The sequence below is a fragment of the Rhipicephalus microplus genome, chromosome 5, assembly GCF_043290135.1.
Source record: "Rhipicephalus microplus isolate Deutch F79 chromosome 5, USDA_Rmic, whole genome shotgun sequence".
In the NCBI taxonomy this organism is placed as follows: domain Eukaryota; kingdom Metazoa; phylum Arthropoda; class Arachnida; order Ixodida; family Ixodidae; genus Rhipicephalus; species Rhipicephalus microplus.
In genome coordinates, this window is record NC_134704.1 from 9,985,266 (window position 1) to 9,997,498 (window position 12,233).

Genomic DNA, 12,233 nt, shown 5'->3' on the forward strand with positions numbered 1-12,233 from the left:
GTTGCGTTTACTCGTAGCGCCATGACACAATACCCCGTTACCATCAATGGACAAAATATTCCATACCAGAATAACCATCGCTTCCTAGGTGTGATTATTCACAGGGACCTTTCGTGGAGTACCCACTGCAATTACCTGAAGAGAAGGCTAACTTCCATCGTCCATATAAAGTGGTTCCTCTGCGGAAAATCTTAGGGCACATCGTTAAGGTCAATGATGCAGCTATACAGGGCACTGTTTCTGGGATTTTCGCGCTACAGCTTGCCGTTACTGGCAAGTACGTGCAAGACGAACATCCGCACCCTCGAAAGTGTGCAAGGACAAGCACTACGCGTGTGCTTAGGATTGCCGCGATGCACCTCAACCTACGGGGCAATTATGATCGCAAAAGAGCATCCAATTCAAACATACATCACCACTGACAATTTGAGAGCCCACATAAGACACCTCTGCCGAGTTCCTGGTCACCATGTTGCAGTGTTGCCACTTCAAAGACCACAACCGATGTTTTCAAAGATTATTTCTGCTCATAGGGAATGCCTTCCTTTTGGCTTCAATCCAGCAACAAGACCAGCGTCACTTCCGTGGTGCCTACAACAACCACAGGAGTGCCTCACTATTCCGGGAATAACGAACAAGAGCCGTCATTCAACAGTGGTCCTACGACAGGTGACATTGTTGCTACTCAACGAAAAATACGGCCAGAGGAACCACATTTACACCGATGGATCGGTCTCGGCTGACAGCTCCACAGGTGCTGTTGTCATCCCGACGTACCAGGTCACTATAAAGTTCAAACTGTCGCATAGGACAACATCCACAGCAGCGGAGCTTGCCGCCTTACGTGCTGCTATACTTTATATCGCGGAAGCCCGCCCTCAAAAATGGGCTGTGTTCTGCAACTCCAAGGCATCCCTTCAGAGCTTGCAATCAGCTTTACGACAAAGGGTGCATCAACAACTAGTGAATAAAATAAGAAAGGTGCTTCACGAAGTTTTATCGAAAGGACATGACGTGGTGTTCCAGTGGTTACCGGGACATTGTGGTACTGTCGGTAACGACCTTGCTGATAATGCTGCCCGATCCGCCCACGCAGACGCCCAAAAAACCCCAATTCCATTGTCGAGAACCGACGCTGCAAGGGGCCTTCATTCGTTAGCTAACACTATGTCGGAAACTTGGCTTAGTGACCCCAGTGTCGGAAACCACTGCCTACACAAATCGATCCCATCAAGAAAGCTTCAAGTTCTATCGGATCTCTCCCGCCAGGATGCAACTTTATTGTGCCGCCTGTGGTTAGGAGTAGTTTTTACGAAGGCGTACTCTTTTCGCATAGGAATGGCGGATAGCTCCCGATGTGAATCGTGCGACACGGACGAGACAATAGAACATCTACTGTCTTCATGTGAACATTTTGTGGGCGAACGCAACTTGCTACGCGAAACATTAGAGACACTAGACAGTAGACCTTTTTCCGAAAAGAAGATCCTTGGTTCATGGCTCTACGCGTCGCAGGCCAGCAAAGCGACGCGGGCATTGCTAAGTTTTCTAAAGACGACCGGACTACGCGACCGCTTATAAGCGAGCAATGGACAAGGTCACATCTACACACACGTTGCCCTTCACTTCTCTGTTTCTTCTCCTTTAATCCCCTCACCCCTTCCCTCAGTGCAGCGTAGCAAACCGGACGTGCGTCTGGTTGATCTCCCTGCCTTTAATTTCTTCCCTTCCTCCTCCTCCTCCTTCTGAGCTTTGTGGGCACAAATTTAGCGGAAGGCCTGGATTCAGTTCAATTCAATTCAGTTTATTCAACATCTGAGCGATGTTTGGTGCACGGACAAAAAGTCTGGGAAGGCTTGACTATATCCATGACCAGACTATGGCATACAGTGGTGTGAATTGTAACAACAATAAAGGTAGAACGCAACACATGATTAGAAAAAAAGAGCACAAAGGAAAAAGCACAAAAGAAGTACGCATACACATCACTAAAGGAAAAACAATACATAAACACAACTATAAATATTTTTCTGGATAAAAATTTTTAGCATTTGACATATTTAATCTGTACATATGAATACTATTGCAAAATTCGCTAAATTTCAAATGAAAATAACAAGCGTATGTAATACATTGAACTGAACAAAAAAAGACAATCTCAGTTGCACATAAATATTTCGTAACTGATTCAGCGTCATTGAAGCTTCGCCATTACCATCTCTAGCAAGCTCATTTAGTAGTGTAGCTAATGTGAACCTGAGCATTTTCTTTTCGTAAGTTTTCCGGCATTTTAGAACTTTCCATAACTCAGGATGGCACGTGTGGTATGCAAGGTCAGTTTTTGTCAATTTCGCCAATGTTTCTAGAAGGGAAATTTTCTTTTTTGTTTCCAACTCGTGTTGCCGAACTAATCTGAAGTTGTAAATGTTTTGTACGCTTACAATTTTAAGCTTTTTGAAAATACCCTGTGTGTGACTAAGGTAAGGAGCTTTAAAAGCTATGCGCATTGCACGCTATTGAAGTAAGGATTTTTTTTAATATTTTCTTGTGTTGCAATCCCCCAAACCAGTGCACCATAGGCCAGAGCAGAAAAAAATAAAGCATTGTATAAAATGTTGTAATTGAAAGAAGTAGGGTAAAGCAATGTCGACGCATGAGGCCAATTACCTTTGACAGCTTTTTCTGCAAATAATTTATGGGATTATCCCAGGACAAGTTACCCGAGAAAAAAACGCCTAGTGTTTTGAAAGTATTCACAACTTCTACTTCAGAATTATCGAGCAGTAATCGGGGACTGCACAGGATATGTTTCGTGAGTGAAGCAAAACAGACTTAGTTGTACTGTTGTTTAGCTTTACATCATTGTTAGTAGCCCACGAGTGAATGGAATAAAGTGCTTCATTTGCCCAATCCGAAAGACATGCAACATCTGAGGCAGCGAAAAAGAAGCTAGTATCATCAGTGTATAGTATATGTTTTGCCGTACGATCGATTTTAACAATGTCTTTAATATAAAGAACAAAAAGAAAAGGACCGAGAATGCCCCCTTGTGGTACACCTACATTGACCGGTTTAATTGAAGATGAGTGATCATTAATCATGACAAACTGTGAACGATGTTGCAGATAAGATGAAATAAGCGACAAAGTTTTTCCTCGAATGCCATAGTGCTCCATTTTTTTTTAATTTGTATGTTGTGGTTAATAAGATAAAATGCTTTTGTGAAAACCAAAAAGGTACCAAGGACCAAGTGACTTCCAAACATTTCAATAATTATTTCTTTTTGCGTGATCAATGTGAGCTAAGTAGACTTATTTTTTCGGAAACCGTACTGCGAATCTATTTAAATGCTATAACTGTCAGTGAATGGAATTAATCGGGCTGAATTTATTTTTTTTTCAAAACCTTTTGAAAACACGGGGAGAATAGAGATTGGGCGGTGACTGCGAAGATAATTCTTATCACATTTCTTGTAGATAGCTGTAACTTTAGCACACTGCATCTTACGTGGAAATACTGCACACGAAATGCAACTATTATTATATGCGTTAAGCAGGGATGGCGCGATTAAATAAATGACAAATTTTACCGATTTGATCTGAAGCTCCTTATTATCAGTAGCTATGCTGTTTTTAAGGCCAGTGTAGGTGGCAATAATTTCCCATTCAGATGTAGGCCACAGAAACATTTTGTGTTCACAACGCGGCTGCATGCAGGAGAAGCTGCCACTTCCGGATGATAATGGAATGTTACGAAGAAAGGAATCAAATGCGTCCGCTAATTCTTCACCGGAAGTTCCTAGGTTTTCTTTTACTATCCTAGTAGTAAGTTTAGTTCTTCTGCCTAATATCATATTTAGTTAACGCCGAATGTCCCGAAGCTTTGGCTCGAAGTAATGAGTCAATGATCAACCTGTTTTTAGCAGGGCGAAGTTCTTTAGATACAAAATTCCTATGCTTTTTAAAGGCACTGAGCACATCGGCGCATCTAAATGATGGGTGAAGCATGTCTTTCACTATGTCGATGACTATTTGGTGCTTCTTGATGTCCGTGATTTTCATCGACATTCCGTGGATATGTAGAACGTGTTTCCAGGGAACGGCTGCGGCATAAATTTCACGGTCGAGTTGATGACACAAGGAGTGCTCCAGTTCCTAGACTTGAAGTTAGATTTTCTGCCTACACATGTATGTTGGCGCTGTCATCCGCGTGCACTTATCCCGTTACTATACTTCACATCAAGCCATTCAAACATAATAAAACCGGACATAGCCGCTTCTTGCGTTCGCTCAGTCTAGCAGAAATTCTGTCAGGACAGGCTACATATTAGCCTCAGCAAACAGGTGGCAATACTGAAGCAAGCGGGTTTTCCGCAATACAGCATGGCGCTAGCCTGTGAAAAGATGCAAAAACATCTGAAACTGAATCATTCACAGATGCGAGGCAACAAAGAACAGACTATGAAAGCCAAAAAGTACACAGTCATCCCGTATATACAGACCATGTAGCTCATGGCTTGAAAAACGTAGCTTAATGTTACGGCGTAGACTTAGTTCCCCTCCCCCCCCACCTTTCATAGGTTGGATTGCATGTGCGCAAAAGTGCAGAAAAGTACTGACACACAAATCATAGAAAAAGGAAGTGCTCTCAGCAACTGCGGCATCAAACACACGTTTTTGGAAGAAGCCCGTAGCTTCATTTCGCTCTCTTAATTCAGTTATTATATTGAGTTCGGGATCTTTTTACGGTGTGTGCGGTGGGTGGACTGTCTCCAGAGTGACAACTAAACATCGGTGCGTCGGAGTTTCACTACGCAGCGCGATCAGAATTGCCCCTTGGCGGGCCCGTGCCTCATACCTGGCAAAGCCCGGGTATGGGGGACAACGAGATGCTGCTAGCGCCAAGCGGAGCACCACTTATCCATCCCGCTCGACTTCAAGTTGCTGCAGGCTCAGCAACAATATCGACGTCCCATACAGAGAACAGCGAGGCCTCGCAGTGTAAGAAGAGGCGTACATAGGAGGAAGGAGAGATTGACAACGATGAGGCCACATCGACGTACTCCCTTAATGACATGACACAGATGGATACAGAAGCACACAAGGAAGACGAGAAGCTTCCACAGTGGTCACCCATCACAAGAACCGAGATACGGGTGGTGTTCAGACCAATCGCTGCCGAGGACTCCTTCTGGAAGGTGAATCCCGATCGCATGGCATCTGAGATAATCTCTGCTATCACTGAGAAAGTGGCATCATCAAGAATCAACAGACCGAAGTTTTTGTGTTGGAGTACGGTCTTTGTACTCGGCAAACAAGTTGCTGCTGATCAAAAGTCTGGCTCGATTGCCTGTACATGTGATGATACCTCAGCCTTACATGAAAACCCCAGCAAAGGTAAGAGATGTTCCACTCGAATACAGTGATTATGACCTACTGGAATATCTTAAAGATGCTGGTGTAATCTCAGTCCCACGACAAAAGAGATGGGGAAGAAATGAAGATGGGAGTGCCACAATGCAGCCCATACGTAATTTAATACTGCAGTTTAGACATGACATGCCATTGCCAAAAAGAGTTGCTCTCGGCTTTACGGTTCACACTGTCGAGGAATACATTGAGCCGGCGGTAAGGTGTTACAACTGCCAGAGATATGGGCATAAGGCTAAGACTTGCAGCGGAACCAAGAGATGCAAGGTATGTGCTGGCGCACATGATTACAAAGAATGCACCTCGAAGCGTCAACCTAAGTGTGCCAACTGTGCTGGACCACATCCGGCGTCGCTTTCAGGCTGCTCTCGAAACCGTTTGGCATCAGCGGTACAAAGAGAGAGAATTGTAAAAGGGTACCATAAGATACAAAGAGGTCCAGCACCCAATTCGGATATAGTCGAAGATGTTCCTGCGGCACAAAGAAATGCAAAACAGTGGGGCCACGACTATTACTCGGAAGTATTGAAGCGCTCAGCACCAAAACATCGCGTTGGCGAAGAAGTCCGGGCCCAGAAACTTGCTGAAGTGGAACTTTCTACCGGGCCAGACACAGCCAAGGAGCCACTGACTACCAAAGGGAAGGGTCACAGCAGCTTGCTGAGAAAAAAACTCTTCAAGAAATGCGATCTCGGCGGAGACAGCCGGAAACGAGCAAGTCATTTTGCCAATAATCTTTGCGGCTCTTGAAGCAATTCTGCGATCCCTGCCACAAGCAGGTTCTTTACCAGAAGTGAAATTGCTGCTAGATGTTGAGCATCTTCTCTTTTCGTAATCATGGCTACCGGACTATCTAACTGGTACGAAAGAAGTGCAATATTCTAGTGGAACTGCAACGGTTTGCAGTATAAGAGTGGACATTTTCGGAAATTCATCGCTCAGCACGGATTTACGATTTTGTGTATTTCTGAAACAAGAGTATCCACTAACTTTCGCTTGTCTAATTATGTGGTGTACCGAGCAGAGCGTCCTGCTGCAAAAAGAAGAGTGTTGTTGTGTGTGAGACGCGATATTCCGTCGACACTTGTGGCTACTGCTAAAATAGATGCGCCGCAATTCGTTAGATGCAAGGTGAAGTTTGGTAACGTTACTGTAACTGTACTTAGTGTTTACGTGCACCCTCAAGGAAACGTTTCATACGCAGAGTTGGCTGCAGTGTATAGATCTGATCATAATCCCATACTTATATGTGGTGATTTTAACGCGCACCATGAATTGTGGGGTAGTGAGCGTTGTAATGGAAGAGGATCTGCTATAGTAAAAATATGCGAAGACCATGGTTACACTATACTAAATGATGGTTCTCCGACGTTTCTACGGGGGCATAACTGCTGCAGCGTACTAGACATCACTGTGTGCTCCTCTGAATTAGCGGCTGGAGCAGACTGGACTGCAGACGCTGATACAAGAGGAAGTGAATACTTGCCAGTATTCATATATCACCCAAAGTTGAAGAAAACGAGAAATAACCGCACAACAAAAATCACAAATTGGGCAATCTTTCGAGAATTACAGAGACAAAATCTTGAACCTTGTTCTAACGTAGAAACGTATGCATCAAAGATTAAAAAAATTTTCTAACAAAAGCAACTCGAGCAGTACCCATTCCAGATTGGCATTCGGGTGTTGACGCTGAGTATGAGAGGCTTCGGGCAATACGACGCCGATCTGAAAGAAGATATCGCAAGTCGGGTAATTTAGAAGATTTCTAGGTTGCACAGAAAGTACATTCTGCAATGCATAACCAACTGCAGAAGCTTTCAACCAAAAGGTGGCAACATTTATGTGCCTCACTTTCTCCATTTACCTCGGCGCCTCAACTGTGGAACATGGTACGCGCCCTCCGACAGCCAGTAGTCTACTCGAGACCACTACAGGCTCTAGCGCTGTCTCGAGGAGTTAGCGAACGTGTGATTGCCGAAGAATTTTGCGATCTTATACTAAGAAATGGAGAGACCGCCCAAACTAGCGAATATAAATCCTCAGCAGAATCAGCTTCGGCGGTTGTAACAAAGTTCTCTGCGATCAGTTCATCAGATCTGGATGACAGCTTCACACCAGAGAAGCTCCATTATGTGCTGTCTTCAGTAAAACGAACAAGTTCACCAGGAACAGATGGAGTTACATACGCTGTTCTCGCTAATTCGTGCAAGAAAGGAACATTACACCTGTTGGACATCTATAATAAAAGTTGGCAAGAAGATAAAGTTCCGGAAAGTTGGAAAATATCAAAAGTAGTACCGTTGCTAAAGCCAGAGAAGAGCCCTATGCAGTTGGACTTGTTTAGGCCGGTTAGTTTGACAAGTTTTTCAAAAGTGATGGAAAAAATTATCAATGAACGAATTTTATGGTGGCAAGACATGAACAAACTACTACCAGAAAGCATATCCGGCTTCAGAAGAGGTAGATGCACAGTCGACTGTATTCTGGATTTGGTCACAGATGTGGAAAACCAACGAACGCAAGGAAACATCACTGTCGCTGTACTCCTTGATGTCCGCCGAGCATACGACACAGTGAGTCACGTTCACGTTCTGGAAGGACTGGCATTACAGGGATTCAAGGGCAAGATACTGCGTTGGATCACTGACTTCCTGTATCACCGGAAAATTTTTGTAGTTACGCAGGAGGGCCCAACGTCAAAACATGTCGTCCACCAAGTAGTGCCACAGGGTAGCGTGCTAAGCCCTACTCTTTTTAATGCAGTCATGGCGCGGCTCCCGTATAATCTTCCAGCTAACATCGAATGTTCAGTATATGCTGATGATATAAGTATATGGACGTCTGGTCCATCGTTTTTGGATGTACAACAAACTCTACAAGAATGATTGGATTATGTAGACCGTTTTCTAAAAGAAGAGGTGTGGCACTTATTCTGGCTAAAACAGCCATACTTCTGTTTACATTGAAAAGGCCTGGAAATTTCCACATTATTCTGCAAAATCAGCCTATTCAAATGGTTAAAACTCATAAATTCTTGGGAGTAATTTTAGACCGGAGGCTAACATGGTCGCCTCATGTCCAGTCCCTTGAACAAAAAGTGAATCAGGCCATTCGAATCCTCCGGTATCTCTGCGGGGCTAAATGGGGTGGTACTACCGAGTCGTTATTAGCCCTACATGTTGCCTGGATACGCCCCATTGTAACTTACTCACTGCCTCTGCTGCACGTACTTCCAGCCTCCACCGAAAGGAAACTTCACTTGTTATTGGCAAGGAGCTTGAGGGTATGTCTGGGTTGACCATGGTCAACTTCCAGTGCTTTAGTGTATGCGGAGGCTCGAGAGCCACCTTTGGCAGTACTCCGAACTAAAGAAACATCTCGAAATTTATTTAGAATTTTCACGCAACATGAAAGTCATTTTTTATCTGATGCGCTAACACAAAGGACGGCAACGAGACTACAGGATACTATATCATCATTTCAAGCAGTAGTACCAGAATTTAAACAATGGAAACCTTCAAAACCACCTTGGACGCTTCCACTTCTCAACGTTATTCGTGAAATAGACGGCATAGAGAAGAAAGCAGACATGGCACCTCTAGTAGCGCCAAAGTTGGTACTTCATCAGCTTCATGTAATGCATAATGAAAAAACAAAGATATATACAAACGGATCATGCACTGAAGAACTGAAGAAGCGTCAGCCTGTGCGGTCTTTATACCCGAAATTCAGAAAAAGAAGATGTACAAATTATCGCACAAATCTTCATCGACGACAGCAGAATTGGTGGCTATCTTTGAAGCAGTTAAGCTTATCTGCGAGAATCCTGAGCCACGAAAATGGGTGATATGCACTGATAGCAAACCTGCTCGTCAGCTAATCAGAAATGTGAGATCACCTTAAAAAAATGGTGAAATAGCACAATGTATTGCAGAAACTGTGGAATATGCCTCATCGCAGGGTCACAACATCGTATTCCAATGGATACCCAGCCACATTGGAATAAAGGGAAATGAAGAGGCTGAGAGCCTCGCGAAGAAAGCATTGAAGGAAGGACAGGATTGCGCAATTCCTATGTCTGGGGCGGATATTCGACATTTTATATCGCAAGGAGCTAACCATTGTTCGATGGAGAAGTGGTTTGAGAGCTCTAAATCAAAGGAAACGGTACTTTATGAAGTTGATCCACACAGAAAATTTCCCATAGCTACAGACCTCCCACGACACCTAGAGACATTAATCCACCGTCTTCGATTGGAAGTAGCATACACAAACAGCTTCCTGCACAAGATACATCGATCCAACTCACCGGATTGCTTTTGTGGTCATGCAGAAGAAAATGTTCGCCATATTCTTTTGGAGTGCGTTAAATACGCGAATGAAAGAGAAAAATTAAAAAACAAATTATCAAGTTTGGACAGACGGCCCCTCACAATAAAGAAACTACTTGGACCATGGCCTGAGATGGATCTCCAGAAGAAGGCAATAACTTCCTGACAGACTTTTTAGTGGAGACCGGACTGGACAAGCGCCTATGACAGACAGCCAGAGATGGGTATATATAAAATGTGGTCATGTATATACTGACAGTAGAATAGTAAGCTGTGCGTACTGAATAGTAAGTTTATGACTGTGTGAACTGCGCGAAGAAAACTGTGTATTGGCATGATATTTGAACTGGTTTCAGAGTGCTATTATGTTTTTTTTCTTTTCCGTATTGTTAATTTTTGGGTACCATTCTGTATTATTATTTTATTTTTCGCTGCAGAACTTTGTGATATGGAGTAGCCGAGGCAACAGGCACCTCAACCTCTCCACAGCAAAATAGTTAAAACAGAACAGAACAGAAACACACGTTTCATTATGCAGATTACAAAGAGGCCATCGTCTACCAAATCGCATTATCAGGCGGAAAATCATGCTTTGAACAGAGCGGAAGATGTGTCAACATCCGCATTAGGGAGCATATGAACGTTCACTATGGAGCAGGAAACATTTTTCACTCGCTGCCCATTCTAAACAAAGCGGTTACACTCCATTCGTCGCCGACACCACAATTCTGCGGCGTCGTCAACAACAGATGCAAGAGAAGTCACCGAAGCGTTTCACATGAAAAGAAAAAAAGAAAACTGTATCAGTTTACCATTCATCACGCTAAGCGACGCGAAGTATCAACACCTAAGCACTGCATGCCCGTGTATACTATCTGTTTTATGTTCTGTTTTTCACTTTTTTATTGTTTCTAAGTTTCTTCTTAATAAACTTAGCTTTCGAGTCAGCGCCTGTGTTACGCGCCTTCGTTTTGTAGCCCCGGTCCTTGAGTGCGCTGTTAAAATCAAGATGAATGCGTACCAACTTGATAATGCTTGAATTCTCATACGTGTCGGACTTAGGTGACAATATCTTGATTTGTTTACGTCTAATAGCTGCAAGAAAATACCAGCTAATAATACCATTCGTATGCTCCTCACTAGCATTGACATTCCGGCTGCAAAGAGTGCACTTCAGTTAGTGGATGCGCTGAAGCCGGTGCCATCAAGTCTGGAAAGGCACCATGGCTCCGCCTCTGCAAGCCTTTCGTAAAGAGGTCAAAGGAGCTTCGATATTCCAGTGGAATGCCCGAGGCCTCAAGCCCCGCATTTCTGATATACGACAATTTGTGTTCAAAAACCAGTTTCCAATTATTGTTATCTGTGAGCCAAGGCTACACAATGCAATACGACTATCCAGGTACGAAGCCTTCAAGTCCGCTACCTGCAACGAACAGAGTAAAGTCATTGTATATATCAGATGCGACCTTACCTATATCGAGCACCGTGTAGCACCTCACGATGACAACCAGTATGTCTGCTTGACAGTTAAACGTAGAGACCTCAATTTCACGCTTGTAGGCGCATATATATCACCTTCAAACCGTTTTGAACCTGAAAGACTACGTGCACTGTTAACAGCCACACCTGGACCATGGATCATCACCGGAGATTTCAACGCTCACCACCCACTATGGGGAAGTCAGAAGACAGACAGTCGCGGAAGGCAAGTATTCTCCTTTGCTCTGGAGCAGCAGCTGCTTTGTGTAAACGACGGAAGCCCAACGTTTTTACGGGGAACGACATACAGCAGCTGCCTTGACTTGACATTTGTGTCACGAAGCCTAAATGGAAAGGTCAAGTGGTTCGCAGACTATGAAACTCATGGAAGCGACCACATACCAACTTATTTGAAGATCAAGGGCCTGAAAAAATCGCCAAACTACGACACTTCGACTCGCATCGACTGGACAAAGTTCAGGTCACTGACGGAAAAAAGGTGTCAAGAAAATAAAGCGCCTCCTCTTGACACCCTCGAGGATATGATTAGAGGTGCTACTCAAGAAGCGACCTATCATATTCAACATACTTCAGATTATTGTCAATATCAAGCGGAATTGGAACGGCTCAGAGCAATCCGTCGTCGCGCAGAAAGAAGATATAGGCGCACTAAGTCCATTCACGACTTGAGGGAGGCAAGGCGCCTACAGAAAAAAATTCAGCGGCGAATCATTTCACTTCAATCCTTTCGCTGGAAACAACTGTGCGAATCTTTGGATCCACACAAGCCTTTGACGCAGACATGGAGGATTGTCCGTGGCCTACGAACATCGCCACATCAACATCGCCCCTTCAAGTGTCTTTCTCTCCACCAAGGACGCACCGAAATTGAAGTAGCAGAAGATTTCTGCATGAAAGTTGCCGGTCATGCGTCCGCGTGCACCACGCGCCACCTAGAAAACGCTCCAGTTTCCAGAGATTCAAGAATGGA